At 40.9% G+C, this 15,074-nt stretch overlaps 1 pseudogene; it reads right to left on the reverse strand.

The window, feature by feature from the left end:
* Positions 1 to 15,074, reverse strand: part of LOC116463031 (structural maintenance of chromosomes protein 4-like) — a 57,202-nt pseudogene that overhangs the window by 29,338 nt on the left and 12,790 nt on the right.

Here is a 15,074-nt window from a genome sequence, read left to right on the forward strand (position 1 = left end):
ACTAAAGCTACTCTCTTCCCAGATAATTTCCAAAAGATTTGATATTTTACATTATGTTAAGTTCATCAATCAAGTTGGACAGATTTGCAAGGAAACAGATGACTTATCAGCATTTAACGTAATCCCCCCACTCAGTATAGCTTCGGTGTCAAATGTAAGATATGAATCTTCACACCAGATGCTGAGAAACAAGTACAGTAAGTTCTCACTGACCATCATATATAGGTTCTTGGAAACTGCAACTTTAAGTGAAACAATGTTTAAAGAAACCAATTTTCCCATAGGCTAATTAATATTAAACAAGAGTTAAGTTCCTACAGCATATTTCTGGTCACAAAAACATCACCCAACTTCCAAAGACCAAAACACTTCTCATATTAAACAATGAAATAAGTGGGAACTATATATACTTAAAGATAGATTAATAAAAACAGGTAAGATAATTATTGACCCACTTATTCCAGTTCAGAGTTATGGGTGGTTGGAGCCTATCCCAGCAGCTCAGGATGTCAGGCAGGACAGTGTTCCACACTCACTCACGCTGGTATCATGTAGCTTGGGGATGCACAGCTTTGCGATGTGAGAGGAAACTGGAGTCCCCAGAGAAAACCCATGCAGACATGGGGAAAGCGTGCCACCTCCACACAGACAGTGACTCTGCCTAGAATGGATCTTTTTTCTCATCAATGTTATAACAAAATGACATTGAACCAAATGACATTATTTAAGGACCCGCTGTATGTGGCCCCTAAGAACAGATTTTAGTGACACAAACTCTTAAGAATATAATCTTTATTTCTTCAATAGGGGTCATTCCTTGAAATTGGACAGATAAGTAAATGAACTAACAAATTAATAAGTAAATAAATGAGGCTTCATTGTAATGATGACCATACAGAAAGCCTGATGTGTTCTTTCTTTGCTATTACAGATCAAACTCTCCAGTGCTTTGAGGTGTCTTTTGCTCTCCTACGCATTAGCCCGTAAGAGCAATGACATTTGTTGATTACGCCCATTTGGTTTTTAGAGGCCAAGGTGGATTGTATTCGCCTTTCCTATTAGCCTAGCAATACCTCCCTGTAATTTTTGCAGTAGATTTTCTGAGCAGCAATAGGTTCTAAGCAACCTTCCTGGCTTCATTTCTCAGAATCTCACAATCTCCTCAAGGAACATTTCAAACCTGATTTATCATCATTACCAGACCCTAAATATTCACCAGATTCTATATTATTTATTACACCTAGTTAATTTCCCTGTTCTGGCCTTATGGGTCGAATCAAAAAGCATCTGAAAGATTAGCCCCACAATATGTCATGAAGACTCCACTATAATGCAGAGTCACATTTAGAAAGAAGTATTTCACCCCCCACAGAACAGCTCTCAACAGACGCTGAGCCCCTCCACTTCTCTGAAAGACTCTGCTCCCCCTGTCTGGACACTGGCTGCTGTGCAGTCCCTGAACTACACGTGTGCAGTCACAGGCGGCAGAAACTTCACCCACCTCCCTCCAGCTAGAAAAACCCTCATCTCTGCTACTGTATGCAAGAGCATGGGAAGACACTGAGTAGGAGAAAGTGATTGCAGGCTCTGTCCTGTGTGAGGAGGAAGTGTTCTAAGGTTATACTTGAGGTGAGAGGTGGACACAGTCACAGAGCTACCTTTCTGAGACAAAAAGACTCTCCCAGTTTGACTTGTCCTAGAGAACAAAGATCCACCAGTGGTGACCCTCAGAAGGGGGCATGTCCAGCCCAGCTTCCCTCACGCCTCCCAACAGGCTAGCTGTAAATCTGCCGTCCACACTGCCCAGCTTCCTCCCCTTTCCCCCAGGTGAGGGAAATTTGGCTCCATCAGAAATAACCCAAAGTTTTGTTCCCCCATGGCATGAAGTAATGGTGGAAGGGATTTTGTTTGACTTCTCATTTAGGAAACTTTCTATAGCTCACCCAAGTTTCTGGGTTCTAAGTCCTTTCCAAGTCCTGACTGTCCCCAGGAAAGTGTTCTTGGGCTTGTGTGAGGGGAATAGGAACAGGCCTGTCCACATCTAAAGCCCCAAGAGACCAAAGATGTATTCTGTATTGCTCCAGATGACAGAATTAGGATCAATAAGAGAAGTTGTTGGCCAAGGGGTTTCTTCCCAATACAAGAAAGAGCTTCCTGCAGCAGAGTCCATTCCTGCAGCAGAGAAGTCCATCCTGTGGAACAGCTACCAGAGGTTAAACAACAAATGTCAGGGATGGTGTGAGAGGTGTCTGAGAGACAAATCAGACACCTGCTAAGACCTCTTTCAACTCTAAGATGGTGTGACTTCAAGGAGACATTCGCCTTAAACTCACAGGGCCACAGCATTCTGTACCTAAAACAGATTTCTCAGTTCATCTTGTCTAGAGGTTGCAAATTAGCAACCCCAAGCTGAATTCAGCCCAGGAAAAAAATGTCATTTTGTTCACAGGGTGTTGGTCTACATAGGGTTTATTGTTTCACCCAATATTTAACAACTAATACATTTCACATAAAAATCTGGATTTTTTGGCTTCTCTTTAAAAGAAAAATCAGATCTGGCCACATAAGGGTTGTGTTCAGTTTCAGTGGAATTCCCACTCTGAATGAGCTGTGCTCTGCCACATACCCCACCATTCCCTATAGCCCCTTAGTCTCATATTGAAGCTGGGGTTTTGTTGCCTGTTTCATTGTTGTTTCCTTCCCAGGCCTTTTTATTCACATGTATTTTCCATATTGTCCCTGTGGGCATGTATGTTTGCCACTGCTGGTCTAGTGAGAACACTAAGACTGGGCTAAAGCCCAGAAAAGCTATGTGACTTGTTCAAGGTCACATGGCTAACCAGTGCAAAACAAGGAACAGAACCCAGGTTTCCATGTATTTCAGCACTCCTCCCACTTGGCCACACTGTCAGCCTTGAGGATACTTATTTCTCCTGACCGAGTTCACTGTTTACATTCAGATTGTGCTAACTGCTCTTCTGTGTGTTCATTTAATGTATCTCAGAGGCAAGGGTATAAAGCTCCACGACACACCTGGGCAAAGATTTTTTTGAATATGACCACAAAAACACAGGCAACAAAAGCAAAAATAGACAAACAGAATTACATCAAACTAAAAACCTTCTACACAGCAAAGGAAACAATCAACAGAGAGAAGAGACAACCTACAGAATGGGAGAGAATATTTGCAAACCACCCATCTGATAATAGAGTAATAATCAAAATATATAAGGCACTCAAACAACTCAACAGTAAGAAAACAACCTGATTTTAAAATGGGGACCTGAGTAGACATTTCTGAAAAGAAGATATACAAGTGGTCAATAGGTATATGAAAAAATGTTTAATATCACTAATCACCAGGAAAATGCAAACTAAAACCATAATGAACTATTACCTCACACCTGTTAGAATGGCTATTGTTAAAAAGACAAAAGATAACAAGTGTAGGGAAGTATGTAGGGAGGAGGGAACCTTTATATGCTGATGCCATTAGTGGGAATGTAAATTAACACAGCCATTATGGAAAATGGTATGAAGATTTCTCAGAATAATTAAAAATAGAACTACCATATGATCCAGCAAGCCCACTAGTGGGTATATATCCTAAGGATATGACATCAGTATGTTAAAGAGATATCTGTATTCCCATGTTTATTGTAGCACTATTCACATTAGCCAAGCTATGGAACCAACCAGTGTCCATCAACGGACAAATGGACACTGGTTGGACAAAGACAAAGACGATGTGGTATATATACACAATAAGATACTATACAGCCTTTAAAAACAAAGGAAATCCTGTAGTTTGGAATAGTACTGCATGATACCACTCATGTGGAATGTAAAAGAGTTAAACTCAAGGAAACAGGAAAGTGGAGGTTACCAGAGGCTGGGGGTTGGGAGGATTGGAGAAATGTTAGTCAAAGACACAAAATTTTGTTATACAAGACAAACAAATTCAAGAGATCTATCATACATCACGACTACAGTTAATAACAATATGTTGTGTATGTACTTGAAAATTGCTAAGAGAGTACATAAGTGTTCTCAACACAAAAAATAAACACGTGAAGTAATGCATATATTAAATAGCTTAATTTAGCCTTTCCATGATGTATACATATATATCAAAACATCACGTTGTACATCATAAACACATAAATTATACTTGTCAATTGAAAAATAAAAATATATATCTTAAAGATCAAATTTTGACATTTCCCCTTCAAAAATAATTATAATATAAAAAAAAAATCCTCACCTTTCCAGGTGACTTCCCAAACAATAGCACTCAAAGACCAGTCTTTTGTGTGTCCAATGAAAGACTAACTTCATGAACACATAAGATTTCAGTCTTCCTTGCAAAATCAGGAATAGGCCAAAACCCTATTATTTCAGACTTGGCATTGATAGTCCAAATCATTAGTGCAAACAAGATTTCTGGGGAAAGGTTAAAGTAGTTGGCAGAACACACTAGTATTAAGCCACCATAAACACTTTCAAAGCAAAGAATTAAATGCAAATAATCGATAAGCTCATAATTAATCATTCTTATCTATAAATATTAGGGACTTTACAAGATATCCCTCTATAATCTAATTTGGGTTACTGCCTGCATTTGAAAGTGATGCTGCACATCTCTTAAAATCTTCTGTAATCAGACCTTCCACTGGCTTAAGCTGCCTATGCTCCCAATTAGGATTTGTAAGGACTGAGTAAACCAAAGAAAAGACAGTATAGGGACTTCTTAAAACTTTTATTTGGTGTGGGAGATCACTCTAGGCAAGGCCTAGGTTTACTTGCTTTGCCTATGTGTTTTGCCCTTTCCATCAACGGAGATGTAACTTGAATTAACTTGCTATGACATCCCTATACATAGGAGGAAGTTGGTGTTGAGTGGGTCAGGTGAAATGTAGGCTCACCTTTCACATGAGACTAACATAAGGGCAAGTTACAAATAAAGATTGCCTAATCACTGTGGCCACAGACACTGAGCTGTCAGACTAGAATATCTTAGCTGTCCATTAAGCCTAATACTCAGGTAGACACGTAAAGACCTAGCAGGCACTGTTGGATGCCTATCCAGGAACCATTCTTCTTTCTTCCTCCTTATGAAAACCCACATTGTGGTTAAATATTCAGGATTGATAATCAGCTAATTCACAACAGACTTACTGGTTGTTTCAGGCTAGTATTCATTCTGATTGGTCATGTCCATACTGTACTAGATGTGACATATTTAGAATTTTGCTTCTCTTCACACTAGTCTATGTACAGTCCTGACTACAGAAATGAGTCCTGATTAGCATCAGCCTATCACAATAATCCTATCCTTTTTTCCCCTGATTGGTTTAGGAACTCTGGCTTGAGCCAGTTAGTACAGAGCGCTCCCCTTGTTGATTGCTATTGGTCCAGGATTGGACTTACAAACAAACTGGCCCAATCAGACTGAAGAAAATGAATATTTGGTCCGTGAGTGAGGGAGAGATTTTTCTTCCACTCACATAGACTGAAGCAGCCTCTTGTTCCAGCTGTTTGCTAATAGCAGTCCTCTTGAAATCCTGAGGGCAGCCCCCTTTAGGACAAAGCCCACATTTGCATAAGGCCTATGGGGGAATTCAAAGACTGGCAGAGAAACAAAGCCATAGCCCAGGGGATTAAGGTACTGTGCCTGGAAGCTTCCTTAATTCCTTTCTTCCATTACAAGGAAAAGTAAATTTCCTCATTGTTTAAACTACTTTAAGTGGGATTTCTGTTCCTTACAGTCAAATATATCTTTGATTTGCACAAGCCAATATATTCAAAGTAGGTTAGAGGGGCTTCCTGGGTGAAGCCAGTGTCTTAACCCAGCCCCATTCAGATTTTTTAATCAGAGAAGATAGAGCAATTGTTTTGGAGCTGAAAAGAAAGCTCAAAGTTTTTAATGTACTCGCACACTTGTAATTGGGTGAGGGAGGGAAGTTAGCCAAATGAGGAAAACAGGGCTCTGGAATGAGAGAGCCTTGGGTCCTTCTCAGCTCTACCCCTTAATAATTCTGTGACCACACAAAAGTGTCAATATCTGCAAATTACGGGATGAATACCATATCTTACAGCATTGTTCTGAGAATTCAATGAAGCGCAATATGCAAAAGAAGCACAGTATGCAAAATATCTAGTGCACAAAATAGAAGCCCAATAAATTAAAGACAATTTTCCTTTTCCTTTTCCAACCTAATCTTCCAAGTCTTTCCAGATTCCCTGACCTAAGTTCTAAAGACTTTAATTGCTCCAGCTTCTCTTTCACCCCTTTCCTTTCCTTTTCTTCCTTCCAATTTCACATATTTGTAACTGTCTATCCCAGTTATGTTTTGTGTGGTTAGGTGGATGTTCTACATTGATTCCATTTACTGGTATTTCCCATGTGGCAGGTACTATCGTGACATTTAATCCTCACAACTACCACCACCCACTGAAGAACGTGATATACTCATTCTAGAGTTGGTGAAATGAGGCTCAGAGAAGGGAAGTAAACTCATCTATGATTTTTTTTAAAAAGATGAGCTACGGAGCATGAAATTCCAGGCCAATGTAACTACAAAGACTGTGCTCTTAGCTACTTCATTATGCTAACCACCCATTAAAATCTGTCCACTTTCACCTGTGTCCAGCTTTATATTCTGCATGTGTTGCCTCCATTGCCTGCCTCCATCACCCCCATGCCTCAACATGCACATAGGATCTCCCTTCTAAGGTCCCATTTTTTATATTTATATACACATGTATATACGTATATGTGTATATATATGTATATACACGTGTATATACAGGTATATATACACGTATATACACGTGTATATATACACGTATATACACGTGTATATATACACGTGTATATACAGGTATATACACGTGTATATATACGTACACGTATATATACACACACACACACAATGCACATAGGAGATATATATATAATATATATATAATACCTCTGTGATTGTGTGTGTGTGTGTGTGTGTGTGTGTGTGTGTGTGTGTATCTGTATCTCTTCCTGTGAGCTGACAGTTCCTGAAAAAATGGAGCCCTTGTTTTCTAAAGGAAGGTAGGTAATGCAAGAACTGGATAATCACCTGGTCTAAGCCATCACTGACAACACACAGTTTGGTTGCTGTTGTTCAAGCCTTCTTGAGGCCTTGCATATACAAAGAGCTGCAAGACATTGTTCTTGCCCTCAAGAGACCCAAAACTAGGTGCAGAAATAGAATGTCTGCAGAGAAAGCAATATGACATGGCATATCTTTTTTTCCCAGAGAGACATGCCAAACACAAATGCCGCAGGAAGTCAAAGGTCATCAAGAGCTGGAATGGGATGAACAGAGGTGGAGCAGGCACTGCAGACCCATGGGGATGAAGCAGGACCTTAGAATCTAGATCCTATGTGCATGTTGTGGGGTGGGGACAATGGAGGCAGGCACTGGGGGCAACACTTGAAGAATGTAAAGCTGGACACTGGTGAGAGTAGTAAGGACAGATTTTAATCAGTAATATATTATTCCAATAGGAAAAAGTACAGCATGAATTGAACACAACTTCAATTTGTGCAGAGGTGACTGGGAGTTTTGAAGAGAGCAGGAAGGAATAGGGAGGAGTTTGAGCAGGGACTCAGCAGAGTCAGGGAAGTTAAAAATTACAAAAAGGGGGAAGGGGAGCTAAGTCCATGTGAAACCCATCTGGGTATGCTAACTGGCACTATCAGAATTAGTCTCCTAGCCTCCCACAGAGGCTGGGAGACAGGGGCCATATCTTTGGGTGTCGGCTAGAACAAACATAAATCCTTTTGGCAGCCTTGAGTTTTTTAAGGGGGAATAGAGTCACCCTAGGGATGCAGCCTTGACCTGTCAGAAACTCTTAGTGTCTGTCAAGTCTTTATAGACCAAGGTTGAGGCCTGGTTGAGAAGGGGGCTCAGAGGAGCCTGGCTAGAGTTTGATCAAAGAGGAAGTCTTCTCAGTGGGCAGCCCTAGCCAGCTGGCCAGCATTGACACAGTGTGCAACAAGGAAAAGCAGGAGGTTGGATTGATAACAAGAGGTAGAACCCCAGACTAGTGATTTTGAACTCTCTCTTAGAGGAAAAGTAAACATTCCCAATTTGCACAGGACTGAGGAGTTTCCTAGGGAGTAAGACACGCAGCACTAAAACAGGGAAAGCCCAGACAAAGAGGGACCAGATGACCACCACTCCACTTGGATCAACTCACACCTGGGAAAGGTAACTGAGCAGGAAGGCAGTGTGTGTAAGAACTGATGGTTTCAGGTGATTCCTCCAGCTGTGACGCACTAAAAGCTCCCAGCTTCATTTGCTGGCCATTTGGCCAGTCAGGTCACATGATACACCACTGTGCCTTGGTGCTGGTTCTGGGCATTGTGGTGGATGTTCCAAAGTCTCTGAGCTGAGATGGCCCCACCTCCTTTGCTTTGGAACCCCAAACATACAACATTGTGTTACATGAATTGTTCCAGAAGGTAAGCCCCGCTTGCTGCTAGAGCTGCATTTACAGATTTAGGAATTTGATTCCTAAGGCAGAAGGATGGGGTTGGAATTCCATTTCAACCAGCCACTGGTCGTGTGACCCTGTGCCTGGTACCTAACTACTTTAAACCACAGTCTCCTCATCTGCCAAATAGAGATTAACACACCATCTAGCTCACACGGTTACTAGAAGAATTAGGTGAGATTATACATGAGAACTCCTTAATAGGGTCCCCGGAATGTGTTAAACGTTCAGTAACTGTGATTATAATTGTAGGGGTGGACAGGCATGGTGGCTCACACCTGTAATCCCAGCACTTTGGGAGACCGAGGCAGGCGGATCACCTGAGGTCAGGAGTTCAAGACCAGCCTGGCCAACATGGTGAAACCCCATCTCTACTAAAAACACAAAAATTAGCCGGGCATGGTGGTAGGTGCCTGTAATTCCAGCTACTTGGGAGGCAGAGGCAGGAGAATCACTTGAACCCAGGAGGTGGAGGTTGCAGTGAGCCGAGTTCACGCCACTGCCCTCCAGCCTGGGCAACAAGAGCAAAACTCTGTCTTAAAAAATAATAATAATAATTGCAGGGGTAGTTTTTATTGTTAGGCATGGAAAAGAAGCATAGTGTTTAAAAGTCAATATCCTGAAACATTACCTCTGGGTTAGATTTTCAGGTGAAATAAACGTAAAGAATCTGTCCCACAAATAAAAGTTGACCCTGAGTCCCTTAGACTTATGTAATGGCTGCTCAGAGACTTCTGGAAAAACAAAGTAGATGACTGAAAAGTGCTTGTATTGCCCCTGGGTGCCATCCATCAGCAAGAGAAGCCTAACCCCAGATTTTATTTTCTATGTTAAGAGAAGGCCAAAAGAAGGGGAAGCAAAACCAATTAATGAAAATGTAATTGACTTCAGAAATTCATGAACACAGAGCATGATTCTTTTACTCTTCAAGGAAAGCCTTATCTGCATCAAGTGTGGTTAATAACACCAAGCTAAAACACTTATTTGTTAAAAATATGCTCTTCTTTTAAAGCCTCAGGAACAAAGTCTAATCAAATCACTGCATAAAATATTGACACTGGATTATTGCTGCAGCAATGAGCACAATCCCAGTAGCAATACAGTGAGACCTGCTGAGGACCCCTCAGTCTAAAGGGGATTTCAAAACGAGGCAATGTGAGCATCTGGCTCAGGACTCTTTAAAATGCAGGAGCATGTCCAGACCCCACAGTCCAGCCATCAGTGTCTGGCCACACAGGTGCCTGCCACAACCTGGGGCACTCAGCCTCCACCTACCCCACCCCCTTCCTCCTGGACTCAGAGACCCTAAATCCCAGCTTTGCCACTCAGAAGGTTGAGTGACACACTTGACCTCTCTAAAGTCTCAGTTTTCTCAGTTGTAAAATGGGGAAGACAATATTGACCATTACCCAAAGACTGTTTGAAGAATAAGAGAAAACGCATGCACAGTCCTTAGTTCGGTGCCTGGCACACAGTGAACACCCAATGGCTTTTTCTCTCTGTTCTTTGAGTCCCCATGACTCTTACAGACTGCCACCTCATGCTCTTTCCTAGAACATTATGGTCTGGGTTTAGCAATTTTGTCTCGCTCCACCGGTATACATCTTTTCAACCTAACAACAGGGTAAATTATTTAAAGCCAGAGATTGTTACTTAATAAACACATAGCATGTTTGTGCCAATCGTGGCTCTAAATCTTTAAAACATTAACTTGTTAAATCCTCGTAACAACTCTATGAGGTTGTTACTATTAGGATTTCTGTTTTACAGATAAGGAAACTGAGGCACAGATAAATGTAATAACAGATAAACGTAATAACAAGGTGGCAGCTCATCAGCTTCCATATTGAGATTTGAACTTAAAAAGGCTGGCTCTAAGACCATGCTCTTAACCACCAGACACTCTGTGTTTTAGACTTCTGTGCCCTGCAGTGCCCACCACATGGATGGCCCTCAACAAAGACTCTTCAACAGACAAACGACTTAGTCAACAAGTATCACTTTGCAGATAAGGAAACCGAAACACAGTGAGGTCACACAGCGTCTCCAAGGTTAGAAAGACAATTGGGGAGCAGACTGTAGCCTGAAGTGTCATATCTCTAGTGGCTTGCACTTTCTTTCATGCCATCCTGATGATATTCTGAAGGAAGAGCCACCCACTGGTGGAAGGAGAGAACATGGAACTCTGTCTATGATCCCATACCTGGACCAAGTGAAGGCCACACTTCTCTTATCCCATGACCTCAGCCACCATGTCCCAAATGGAGTCTTTACACTTTGGGTCAACAATGACTCCGCATTGCTTTTATTTATTTTTGGAAATACCTAGAGTTGGGTATGTACGTGACAGCCAGCTGACTCTGAGTGCACAGGCATCTGGCAGCCCAGGCTAGCAAGGTAGAAGGTCAGTGCAGATGCCCTATGGGCTACGGGCTACTGCTTGGGTCAGGCCATAACTGACTTCTAGTAAGTACCCCAAGCAGATGAGATTTTCCAAGCCACATCTTGCTTCTGAAGTGCCACAACATATTCAGAAAACTAGATGACCTAAACTCGGTAGACTAAATCCCTGATTTTCACCTTTTGCATTCTATTGATGTCTTACCATGTGCTGCTAGGAAAGCTCACTGTTCTGTGAACCTTGTCACAATCTTGGGAGCCAGTTTCCAGGGTTCAGATATTAGCTCCAGAACTTTGTAGCTGTGGGGCACTGCCCAAGTTCTTTAACTTCTTTGTGCCTAATTTTTATCGTATTTGAAGGGCAAATAATTATAGTACCTACCTCAAATGCTGTTTTGAGGATTAAATGAGTTTATGTGTATGTGTGTATATGTATACATGTATACATATACACACATGCACAAATGTGTATGCATATATACTAAACATATGTATATACACACAAATACACATATATACACACACATATCATATATGTGTTATGGGTTGAATTATGTTCCCCCAAAATTCATATATTAACATTCTAACCCCCAGTACCTCAGAAGGTAACCTTATTTGGAGATAAGATCTTTGCAGAGGTTATCAAGTTAAAATGAAGTGATTAGCATGGGCCCTAATTCAATACACTTGGTGTCCTTATAAGAAAAGAAAATCTGGACACAGATATGTACAGAGGGAAGACAATGTGAAGACACAAGGAGACGATAGCCATCCACAAACCAAGGAGAGAAGACTAGAACAGATCCTTTCACCACGGCCCTCACAAGGAACCAACCCTGCCGACACCTTGATCTCAGACTTCCAGCCTCCAGAACTGTGAGAAAGTAAGTTTTTGTTGTTAAACCCGCCAGGTGTGTGGTATTCTGTTGCATATTACAGCAGCCCTAGCAAATGAATATACATTAAGTCCTCTCTTAAGATCATCCATAGGTTTTGGCAACTGCAACTTTACCAATTTTACCACAAGCTAATTGATATAAACGAGTTAAGTTCCTACAGCATATTTCCAGGAATGAAAACATCACCAAACTTCCTAATGAAGACCAAAACACTTCTAATATTAAATATTGAAAAAATGGGAGCTGTACAGACATTTAAGAAAGATTGGTAAAAATAAGTAAGATAATTATTTATCCTCTTATTCCATCTCACGGCCAAGGGTGGCTGGAGCCTATCCCAGCAGCTCAGGGTGCCAGGCGAGAAGCAACCCTGGACAGGACACAGTTCCATTGCAGGGTGCACCCTCACACACCCACATTCACTGATGCTGGGACAATGCAGACACACCAATTCACCCCAGGTGCACAGCTCGGGGATATGAAAAGAAATTGGAGTCCCCAGAGAAAACCCACACAGACATGGGGAGAATGTGCTGAATCCACACAGATAGTGGCCCAGCAGGAATTGATTCTTTTTTCTCATCGACGTTATGATGAAACAACATTGAGCAAAATGACATTATTTGAGAGGTCTTACTGTTACATAAAGTTTGTCCCCAACTTACAATGATTTGACTTAAGATTTTTCAACTTTACAAGGAGGATGTAACCCATCATAAGTTGAGGAGCATCTGGACATGAATGGTTCAACTTAACAATTTTTAAAGCTATCGGTTTTATCAGGGCATTAAATGCGTCTTGACTTGTGATATTTTTGACTTATGATGGGTTTATCAGGACATGGCCCCCCACTGTGGAGTAAAGAGCATCTATATCTGTGTGTCTGTGTGTGGGGATGTAAATGTGTGTGTAGAGACAGAGAGTGAGAAAAGGTGTCCACCACTCAAGAAAGTGTCCAGCACATGTAAGGAATAGTAGTAAACTGTTAGCTAGTAATAATAGTAACTATGTTACTAACCAGAAAGTGTGTTGTTTTATATTGCGCTTTTTGAAAAATTCCAACCCTTTGGTTAGAAAACCACATCAGAGGAACAATATGACTGCTACAGTCCACATGTCCATCACTCAAGTACCAGGCCAGCCAGGCTCATCTCTTCAGATCTAGATCCAACTGAGAGAGCTGCATGATGACGACTGACAACGTAGAGTTTCTCTACAGCTTGTTTTAAGTCCTCAGTGCTTTTTTATGATGCTTATAAGTAAACATGAGCCCATATCATCACTTCTTTAACCTTGAAACAAACATCCCCTACTGTTTCTCTTTCCGTCTTCCAAATGAGTTTAATGGAAACATACTCTGCTATATCAAGGCAAGCCACACATAAAAAGTTACATTTCATAGCTACTTCTCTGTGAGACTTCTGTATCATGCAATTAAGTCACAAGGCTGAAGGTTGGGCCCTGAGGCTGATGTAAGATTGCAACTGCCCTCCATAACCCCAGATTCCATATTTTTGTGTCCACCAAAAGTCTCATTTTCCTTCACTGGCTGTTTACAATAAGTAAATTATCAACTTGAACTCTTGATACTACATAGATTGATACTAGTACAGAATCCTGATTCTTATCTGTCTCCTGAATTAAGGTTATGTTTGAAAGATATGTTTGAAAAGGAAGAGGATTGTGATGGTTAATTTTATGTGTCAACTTGACTGGACCACAGGGTGCTCTGATATTTGGCTAAACATGATTCTAGGTGTGTCTGTGAGGGTGTTTTGGATGAGCTTATTATCTGAATTGGTAGACTGAGTAAAGCAGATTGCCCTCCCAGCTGGGCAGGCCCCATCCAATCTGTTGAAGGCCTGAACAGAATGAAAAGGCTGAGTAAGAAAGAATCTGCTCTCTCTGCATAACTGTCTTTGAGCTGAGACATCAGAAGGCAGAAGCCTTTGGACTAAGATTCAGACTAAAACACACACCTTCAGCTCTCCTGCTTCTCAGTCTTTGAGTTTGAACTGGAACCACACCATCAGTTCTCCTGGGTCTCCAGCTTGCTGCTGTAGGTCTTGGAATTTCTCAGACTCCACAATCACATAAGCCAATTTCGTATAATCAATCTAATTTTATCTCTAACTCTAAATATAAATATCTATTTAAAGATAGATAGGAAGACCAAAAGAGATTTATTATAAGGAATAATGTATCCTTATATTTGTGTGTGTGTGTATGTGTGTGTGTGTACACCAATAGGATAGATTAGACAGATAGATTAAATAGATAGATTTGATAGATATAGACAGATTATATTAGATAGGTAGATAAACCCATAGGTTAGATTAGATAGATTTGGTAGACAGATTCGATAGATAGATAGATAGATAGATAGATAGATAGATAGATAGATAGATGATAGATAGATAGATAGATAGATAGATAGATAGATAGATAGATAGATAGGTTCTGTTTCTCTTGAGAACCCTGACTAATGTAAGTTCTGTTCTGCTACTTTGGGAGAAACCACCTTTTGAATTTCATTCAAATAAATTTTGTCTCACCTCATCACCATTGCTATGCCCCTTCCCTTCTGATTAATGAAAATGCCTCCCTCTCATTTGGCAGCTAGGAAGCTCAGACAAAAGGTTCTGCTCCCCAACCACAATAGCATCGCCCCTTACAGCTGGCCCCCTTGCTTTCTCTTCATTCTCAGGCTACATGATAGGTTATGAATCTGATTTACTAATCTCATTGTACATACCAAATTCCGTCTGGGAAAGTGAGAGTGTAGTCAATAATTTTGGTGAACCTCTAGATCCAAATTTCATTGGCCTCTACCTTCGGTCAGGTATTTTTTATGAAGGAAACTAGTGGACAACATTTGGCTTGTCTTTTCCTACTCTCTTTCCATTCCATCTATAGGTTTTTCCTCTATACTAGAACTGAATAATGTGATAAGTTATGATTTGAAAATGTCCCACCACCTTGCAGCATCTGAAGCATCACCATGTTCTCTTACAATTATTTTTAACTGTAGGCTCAACAGGCAGATATACTGGCTTATCTCCTCCTGCCCAGTTTCCTTCAGCAATTACTGTTAAAGGAAAGAATTACAAAAATCATGCATCTTTAATGAAAGACACAGGAATAGAAATATTATCTAGCCCAGATGGTTCCCAGTTTGACCCTCTCATGAGCCTGTCCTGCCAGTAATTCTAGGGGGAGTAGAAAGAGCTTTGCACT

Source organism: Hylobates moloch, unplaced genomic scaffold, assembly GCF_009828535.3.
Source record: "Hylobates moloch isolate HMO894 unplaced genomic scaffold, HMol_V3 SCAFFOLD_24, whole genome shotgun sequence".
In the NCBI taxonomy this organism is placed as follows: Eukaryota; Metazoa; Chordata; class Mammalia; order Primates; family Hylobatidae; genus Hylobates; species Hylobates moloch.